General features: G+C 47.6%; 1 long non-coding RNA gene across 1 annotated transcript; it reads left to right on the forward strand.

Moving 5' to 3' along the window:
- The first annotated feature begins 4,755 nt into the window (after nucleotides 1-4,755).
- Nucleotides 4,756-7,682, forward strand: LOC113956221. The gene is made up of 3 exons (XR_003530782.1): nucleotides 4,756-4,850; nucleotides 5,369-5,483; nucleotides 5,696-7,682. It is a non-coding gene; the product is annotated as an uncharacterized LOC113956221 (long non-coding RNA).
- Nucleotides 7,683-9,063: the final 1,381 nt, after the last annotated feature.

The following is a 9,063-nucleotide window of genomic DNA, read 5'->3' on the forward strand; positions in this document are numbered from 1 at the left end:
TGGGAGACCAGACGAATGGTTGGCTGGTTCAAAACAACCAGGTGGGAAATGGGGGTGGAAACAGGGCGAGCTCTGTGTCAGTTCGATGGTTGCTGCTCCACACACCTGTGGGCCACACCGAAATGGCGGAGGCTGAATGCACAGCCTGCCCCAAAATGGCGGACTGACCCACAGCCTGCCCCAAAATGGCAGACTGACCCACAGCCTGCCCCAAAATGGCAGATTGACCCACGGCCTCTCCCAAAATGGCACTGCATATATTAACATTCTGTAGTTAGTGCATTTAGCCCTGGCTGTCCTGAGCCTGCTTTCCTGTTGCTCCAATAAACTGTTCCAGGATCATTTCTGAGTGTGGTGGTACAGCTTGTAATTAGCTGACCCTCATATGCTGTATGCAGCACAGATAAATATGGACAAACTTCACTGGGATCTCCATTCATTCAGCAGCTGCTAAAAGCACCAGGTGGTTTGGGAGCCTGGTGCATCTGTCTGTCACGGCAAACTGCCCCCCACGCCTATGTCCACCTCTTCTAATAAAACATCACAGGGGCTTGTAACACACACACAAGGCTTGAAGCAGCAATGTGAACTCCTCCTCGCCTCAGTTTGCTGCTAGAGGGCAGACACTGGAAGTTCTAATATCTGCTCTGAAGGGACTGGAGCACTGAATCTTACTGCAGTGTTCTTGCAGGACTTTGAGTAGGTCTCCTTGGCCTTCTCAGCTCCTCACTTGTAAAATGAGTGCAAGAGAGACTGCTACTTCTGACCCACCCAAGCGAACCCACAGCTACAATGTTCAGCTGCTGAGATCCTCCCTCTGGAGCACCTCCGAGCAACAGGGAACTTCGGGTTTGTTTTTTTTTCTTCAGATGGAGCAGCTAAATTCATCCACCTCAAAAGCTCTCCAGGATCCTTCCTTCAAAGGCTAGGGGGACAGAGAAGGGAGGAAACCTGAACAGGCACTTTTGCCTTTCTAGTTGTGGAGAATTAAAAGCAGGTTGTGGGTTGTGGGAGGAAGGAGATGAGAGGCCAGAGGAAGCCAGGAGCTCAGCAGCCAGAGGCCAGATGCCCAGGGCTCTTAACACTCCTCTGACAGTCTCCCCCCATGGTCTCAACAGAGTGTTTAAGCACCCCAGACAGGGCCCAAACATGACAGAAATGAGGCTGTGTTTGTCTCCCTGAGGATTTCTGATCATTGTCATTGTGCAACAGGTACAGAATCCCAGAATCCCAGAATCCCAGAATGGTTTGGGTTGGAAGGGACCTTAAAGACTATCTCATTCCAAATCCCCCACGGGCAGGGACACCTTCCACTAGGCCAAATGCAATGAAAAAACCAGTGACCATAAAGGTGATGGAGATCACAGACTTAGGCTCAGTCCTCACTTTCCTACAGGCCAGGTTGCCAGATATTGGGTGAAGCAAAACAACATGGCTTTTTGGTTACTTGTGGAAAACTCTAGTGGTGTTACACCTTCTGAAGGTGGAAGAAGCATGGAGGGACTCAAAAGATGACTTGGCAAAGGGAAATGGTAGTGAGACTATGCTACCACCCCTCTGAAAACTAGGAAAAGGTCTTTCAAGAGCAATCCCTGTGAAGTGAGCACACGTTTGTGCAGCAACAGGTAAGTGTAACCTGAGTGAAGCACCTTATCTCTGTGACACCTGGAAGGCGACTTGTGAGTCGTTATCGATGAGAAATACTTTGATCTACCAGGTGGGAGCAAAATGAAGCGATGCCACTTGTTTCTCAGGAGACTTCTCCACTCTGAGCTCCCCTGGCCCACTTGAGCTCACCTGCGACATCCAGCTCTCGTTTCAGATTCCCACCCCAGCAAAGCACCTGCGAAGCTGAAATCTACCTTGAAAAGCAACTGAAAAAAAAAAATCAAACAGAAGAAGAAACTTTCTTTTGTGGCAGGCAGAGAGGTTTGGCCAGACAGCAGAGCCCTCTTCAGTCCAGTGATGGGTAGTGAAGAGCTGGTTGAACCAACGTGACCTTGCAGGCACTGGCAAATTCCCAGTTGGGCCAAACTGGGGTTTTATCTGGTGCTTGGGTCTAGCAGGCACTAGTGTCTTCAGGACAAATGCACCCACTCACTGTAGATAGAAGACAAGGATCTATCAAAAGCAGAGAGTGGGAAATGCATCGTACAATTACAAATCACAATTCTAAGAGGAAGAATTTTTTCATGGACAAATCTTCGGGTGGAGAAGAAAAAAGAAAGGACAAAGGGAGGGAACTCACATTCTAAAGCTAATAAATAATTTTTTTTTAAAAGTGATTTAACAAAACATGTCATCATGTGACAAGGTAGTTTTTCTTGCAAGCAGGTGCACTGCAGTTTTAGAAATATTAAATCTTAAGAGGTTTGCATTGCACAATAGATGGCAGCTAGAAAGCATGTTGATGTTTTTTGGCAGTGTTTCAGATGTCATGGTATTTTTTTTTTTTCTTTAAAGCTTCCATCAGCAGGAGGGAAAGCCGTGCCAAGGAAAAGGAATCAAATCTGGATGCAGCAAGACTCACATTCAGGCGGAGGCTCCCTGCCAGATGCTACGGGGCCAAATCGGAAACAACCACATTGAGCTCATTATGAAAACTGCACAATCAAAAGCCTGCAAAAAGGCAAAAAAAAATTAATCTGTTTAATACTTAGCTAAATTCTCGGCTGTTGAACTAGATTTGAAGAAAAATTCATCATAATCCCCTCTTCCTGTTGAGAAATTCCTCCTTGTTCACGAGATGTCCATGAGATGGCAGGAGTGCACTCTCCTCCAAAGGCTGAAGGGACCGTGACACCGCTGCAGTTTCCTCGCTCCGGATATGGGCACTGCTGAGAAAACACTGATTTATCTTTATTGTTGCTGGAAAGAGATAAGGAAGTGGCATGAATGGGCACATCTTCGGACAAGAAATCCACTGGTCCAGTTTCCCGAGGATGGAAATGACTCTCTTTCATAAAATGGTTTAGATTGGAAGGAATCTTAAAGTTCATCTCATTCCAACCCCCTGCCAGGGCAGGGAAAATACTCTAGGACCATGCTGCTCCAAGCTCCATCCAGCCTGGCCTTTTATACCTCTTGTTCTCAGCAGCCTCTTGCTTTGGGTGACATAAGCCTGCTCACTGCAGGCCCTGGATCTACAAGGTCATCTCATGCTGTGCACAGGAATTTGGGAAGGGGCACTGTGAAACTGAAGGAGTGCAGTGAGAAAAGGATGCAGACATCTGCCAGAAAGAAATCTGGAGGCTGGGATTTAGAAATCACAGCCCCGGTATTTGTGGCTGGGGATGACTATGGAAAGAACCCCTCAGGGATGTCCCAGTTTTCAGCTGTTTATGATCCCAAGTTCTCCACTCAACTGGGGCACAGCTGTGAGCCCACCCCTGGTTAGGCAGGACCCATGGCAGCCCAGCTGTGGCCCAGCCAGGCCAAGGGATGGGCTGGCAGTTGTGCAAGTGCTTCCCTTGGCCAGGCTGCAGAAGCAACATCCCAACAAGAGACTGGTGCTCATCCCTGAAAAGAACTCAGCTGCCCTGCCCCAACAGCTTCAAGAGAGCAGGTTGCATGAAGGAGCTGCTCTTTACATGCTCAAGGAGCATTAAAACCAGGGGATCTTCCAAGTTTTCATCCACTGGTTTGCCAAATCCATGCTGCCAGGACAGGAAAGCAAAAAGGATCATAGAATCATAGAATGGTTTGGGTTGGAAGAGACTTCAAAGATCACTGAGTTCCAGCTCCACTTCCATTAAGAACTCTAGCAGTCTCACACTGGGTCCTCTCTAGCAGAGGGTATAATTGGGACATGACAGCCCACACCTCTTCCCACTGATCCTCTCACTGCATCTGCACTGTGGGAGGGCTTAGGAGATGCTGAGGGAGACCCCAAAGGCTCAGAAGATCTGTAATTTTTAGGAGAGAAAAGGCCCATTCCCTTTCCTGTGCCCCATCCCACAGCAGGCACTGCCTGGCAATTCCCAGGGACATCACTGGAGCCTGTAAACAGCTCTGCTGCAGGGAGACACTGCCCTCTGCAATGACCAAGAGATGATGTTGGTTAACTTTTCTCAATGTCTCCTTTCATCTTCCTGTAGATGTGGCACTTAGGGAGATGGGTCAGCAGTGGCTTTGGCAGTGCTGGGGAAATGGCTGAACTCCATGATCTTAGAAGGATTTTTCAACTTAAATGATTCTGTGATTCCTTACCCACCTCCTGGCTTTCAGGCTTTGGAGTTCATGATCCCTGATGTGATCTGTAAGGTCACTTTCCTGGTTTTTTAATTCCCTCATTATACTGCATGAGACATCAATTGGTATCCCATCCTGGCTGCAGAACCAGCTTCATATCGAGACACACAGACCCAGTGCATCACATTGCACAGGTGAATCATCTCCAGAAGCAGATGTTTGACTGCATCCATGGACACTTGGCTTCCTGGTTGTAGATAATGCTCAAAAAGCAGTGGGACAGGAGCAGTGTGAATCCATCAGTGCATGACCAATTAGGAAGAAATCTTTCCCTGTGAGGGTGGTGAGGCCCTGGCACAGAATGCTCAGAGAAGCTGTGGCTGCCCCATCTCTGGAAATGTTCCAGGCCAGGTTGGACAGGTCTTGGAGCAACCTATTCAAGTGGAAGGTGTCCCTGCCCATGGCAGGGGGATAGAATGAGATGATCTTTAAGGTCTTTTCTAACACAAACCATTCTATGATTCTATGACCTGGCTTCTGAGAACCCAGAGAGCGCTGGGGACAGCAAGAGGGTGTCATCAGGATGCAACAGCTTTGAAAATGAGGGGAGAATAGGGTGGGAATTGTCCCCCCCTCATGAGATCTCTATCACTCACAAGGTTAGTGCCCCATTTCCAAACACATGCAAACCCACAAGACTTGGCACTCCAGTGCTAAACTTGAACCTTCAGCCTGACTTGAATCACTGCTGCTCTCTCCAGTGTTTAAATAAGTTATTAGAAAACCTCTGCCAAATGCATAAATCCCATCCTAATGCCCCCTGATGTCAGAGGGAAGGTGCCTGGTAACATTGTTGGTCCTTGGATCAGGCCTCAGAAAAGCAGCTGCAAGATATTAACCCACAGGCTCCGAAATTCAGCTTTGCTTTAACTTGGTCTAAACCTTTGTAAATAACTCACGATAGGTCAGGGAAAAGAGAAGCCAACAGCTCTGAACCAGCTGTGTTCCCCTGTCCTATAAAATCAGCTTATGCTCTTTGGAAAGAGGAAACAAATTCACTCAGAGTGGTGGCAGTTCCCTTCCCACAAACCAAACTGTTCAAGAAGCACAGAAATCACTGTGATGTTGCTTCACCTTTTTCCAAGGCTGATAACAATTTTCTCCTTGTTCTGCTCAGCATTCCCAAAGTGACTGTTTCCTATCACTTCCCAATTGCCAAGAAATCCCCTCCTGCTGCTGCAAGAAGCGTGACAGCTCCTACCAACTGTCTCCTCATGGCAGGTAAAAGCAAGGTAGGAGAGGAGCAGGTATGTTTTTTTCTGGCATGAGCTATCATGGGCAACGTGGTCATCTTGAGAGGTATCAGGCTTTAGGGGGGTGGGTCTGTCCTAGTTTGGGGGAATCATGCCATCTTCCTCTGGCTTCAGTTGTGCCAACCAGCACCTCAGAGTGCCACAATAAGATGAATTATAAACTGAACACCAATTTCTTTTGTTCTTTAAAGTGGTTCTGAAGGGGCAGGTGCTGTTACCTGGCTCAGCTGAGAAAATTGCTCGGCGCTGCAGCAGTTTGTGTCGTGATGATCAACTCCCCAGCTGGGAAAACAATGGTTCAATAGGGAATTACAGAGGTGGAACAGAGTGAAGATGGGCGGTGATGGCTGGACATCATGTGAAGATCTCCACAGGCAGAAATATGGAAATTATAGCATATTTTCCACTATGCAAAGGGCAGGATTCCCGTGCAGCGTTGGCATATGCAGAGCAGCTGGGAAAGGTGGGGATGGAACGTACCACGCTGTCACTTCTGGGGAAAGCAGCCAAATGCACTGACAGTTCTCATGTAGGCTGGCTCCAAACCAAATGGCTTCCCAGCAGGATTTCCAAATTACTACCTTGACCACTGCATGTGCTTCTTCCACAGTCTGAAAATCCATGTATGTAAATGAACATTCCTTCATTGTACCAGGATAATTAATTTCTGCCCTAAAGTGCCGCTTTCCAGTTCACATTTCTCTGGTCCCTGTGAGGATCTAAACAAGACTGAGAAGCCTCAGGCCTCACCCTGCCTGCATCAAGAGCTGTTGAACTGCTTGTGAATCCTCTCCCAAACCTTGGAAGGGGCACCTCCACAGGCCAGAGCTTTGCAGAGCCCATCCAAATTGCATTGCGGGGATGAAGGGCATCCAAGGGCTTGCTTAAAGTGCTGCTGAAATGTGGTCTCCTCTGGAATGAAACACAATCAGTGATTAACAACATGCACAATTAGCCTTTTAAAGTCCAGCTCGAGGAGAAATTGCAGACAGGAGCAGTCATGGCATGAGGAGGGCAGAGCATCTGGCTCCGGATCACTGCTGAATTAGGTGTCGGAGCAGCCTGGATCCTAACAGCCATGTTAAACCAGGTGCACTGCTGTTTTCCTATCAACAGGGATTACATTGGTTAAAACCATTTATTTGATACTGACTAATCGAGGAAGGCCCAGAGGAGCTGGGAAATGAAAGGGGTAATCAGATATTCCAGAGCTCTCCCACTCAGAGCACGCACACGAAATCTTCAAAGCCAACGCAGTGCAGGTGCATATTCCCAAATGCAGACTGGGTTGGCAAAGGACTCCGTTTTCCATGGGAGCTACTGTGTCCACAAAGAACTTCCCGGGCTCCAGCTGCCATCTCGTGGTCATATGAGACATCTCCCTATTTTTTTCCCCTTCTGATTACCACTGTTCGTGGCCCAAGCAGTACTTTTCCAGGATTGGAAATGTCGAAAATTTATGGGAAGTGTTTTCCTCGGGAAAGCCCTGGTCAAAAGCATCATATTCCCAAATTGCAGTGGGTTTGACCTTCTCACCACACATTAGAGAGGATACTTGGTTTTCCGTCGTTTGGAAAACAGTGACCTTAGGAAAAGGTGGACTCCAAGGGAGGGGAGGTGTTTAACATCACTCTTTGTCCTTGAAACCTCCAGGAATTTTAAGCAGTGTTTAGCAGCACACTCAGGTTTGAACTTTGCTGCTGTCTTCCTCGGACTCCTGGTTGACACCTTCTGGCCCACCACCCCAGAAGAAAGCTCCAGAAGGCTGTAGGATCTGCAAAGCTGGTCCAGCTACAGCATATGGCAGTCCCTCCAAGCTGGTGGCTCTGTTGTCTCTTTCCTCTGAGCACTTGCTCCAGCCCTGCTCCGTGCAGGAGATCCCCGAGCCATCTGCAGCCCCAGGAAATCCAGTGAAGCTTTGAAGAGGATCAGAGTCCATCTGCACAGAACAGCTTGTGGTACAGAGAGTCCCAGGGTAACATCTTGGCCCCAGGGAAGATGATGGGAGTTTGGCTGGTTTTGAAACAGGACCAAGGTTTTTTTTCCAATGTGATTCAGTGTGTCAGCAGGACTTACAGATGCTCATGGGGCTGCTCTGCGCATAAAATAAGGCTCATTTAGAAGGGACCTTAAATACTATTTCATTCCACCCCGTGCCACGGGCAGAGACACCTTCCACTAGACCAGGTTGCCCCAAGCCCTGTCCAGCCTGGCTTGGAACACTTCCAGGGATAGGGCTGCCACAACTTTTCTGGTCAACCTCTGCCAGGGCCTCACTGCCCTCACAAGCAAGAATTTCTTCTCAAAAGCAAAGCCAGGATCTCATGTCCCAGTAGGACCCTTGGACCAGCTGCTGTTACAAAATGTTCATGTGTTGTGCAAGGTCCTCGGATCAGAAAGGGCCACTTTCTTTTTATACACTTTTCTCGTTTAGAGTAGATATTGAGTCAAACCTTCACAGCATATGATAGCAATAAAATCCAAACATTTTCCCTCGTAAAACTGGGATCTGCAAAAAACAAAATTAATGGGACTTACAGGCTGAAATAGAGCAGTAAATGGGTAAGGAGAGAAGAGGTTGCTTAAATTTACTTCTAATGCCAAAGAGAGCAAGACTGGGTTGCATGCCTTCAGAACTAGGTCAAATTTCTTCATCCAGAGAGAGCAGTCAGGCACTGAACAGGCTCCCCAGGGCAGTGGTCACAGCCCCAAGCCTGACGGAGCTCAAGCAGCATTTGGACAAGCCTCTCAGGCATATGGTGGGATTGTTGGGGTGTCCTGTGCAGGGCCAGGAATTGGACTCGATGATCCTTGTGGGTCCCTTCCAAGTCACAGAATTCTATGAAATTTCATTGTCCAGCTCATAGGAGCTGGAGTAGGTGAGGTAACAGAAAAATTCACATAACATTAGAACATCATAAACACTTTTGGGGGCCTGGGTTGTTTGGGTTTTTTTTGTCTGGTTGGTTGCTTTTGGTTTGGGGTTTTGTGTATAAACAAAACATACACACACAAAAAAAGTGCCAGAGGCTCAGCCACAACAAAATGCACATGAGGTGCACCATATATTTTGAGGTGAGTCCTGATTATTGCCTCTCAGAGGCTCCATCAGCCACCTTGCTGTTGTGCAGGACTGATGCAACGTTCCCATAATCTTTGCATATCCCACTGGCAAACAAGTCCCTTCTTATGTCTTCTTATCCTTCTATCCTGCTTCCCAGTCAGATGAAAGCATATTTCATGTGCTTTGCTCAAGTCAGAGATAAGAATCACCAGCAAGAAAGGAGCTCAGCTGCCAGGTAAGCAAGGTTTGTAGCAGTATTTTGCTGCAGGAATGACTAAATAAATCCTCATGACAACACTGGTGAATTTGTCTTCAGGAAAATACCTGAAGGCATGAGCTTCAAAACACAAAATACTGGCAAAAATATTTGCAAGGCAGTTCTGCCCTTTAGGGTTTCTTCTTCTACCATCAGTCTTGGCCATGAGACCTCATCCTCTTCTGGGATTCCCAACCACCACCACAGGACCAGCAACATCTGAGCTACATTTATACATG

Source organism: Corapipo altera, unplaced genomic scaffold (genome assembly GCF_003945725.1).
Source record: "Corapipo altera isolate COAL_440 unplaced genomic scaffold, ASM394572v1 169, whole genome shotgun sequence".
Taxonomy (NCBI): domain Eukaryota; kingdom Metazoa; phylum Chordata; class Aves; order Passeriformes; family Pipridae; genus Corapipo; species Corapipo altera.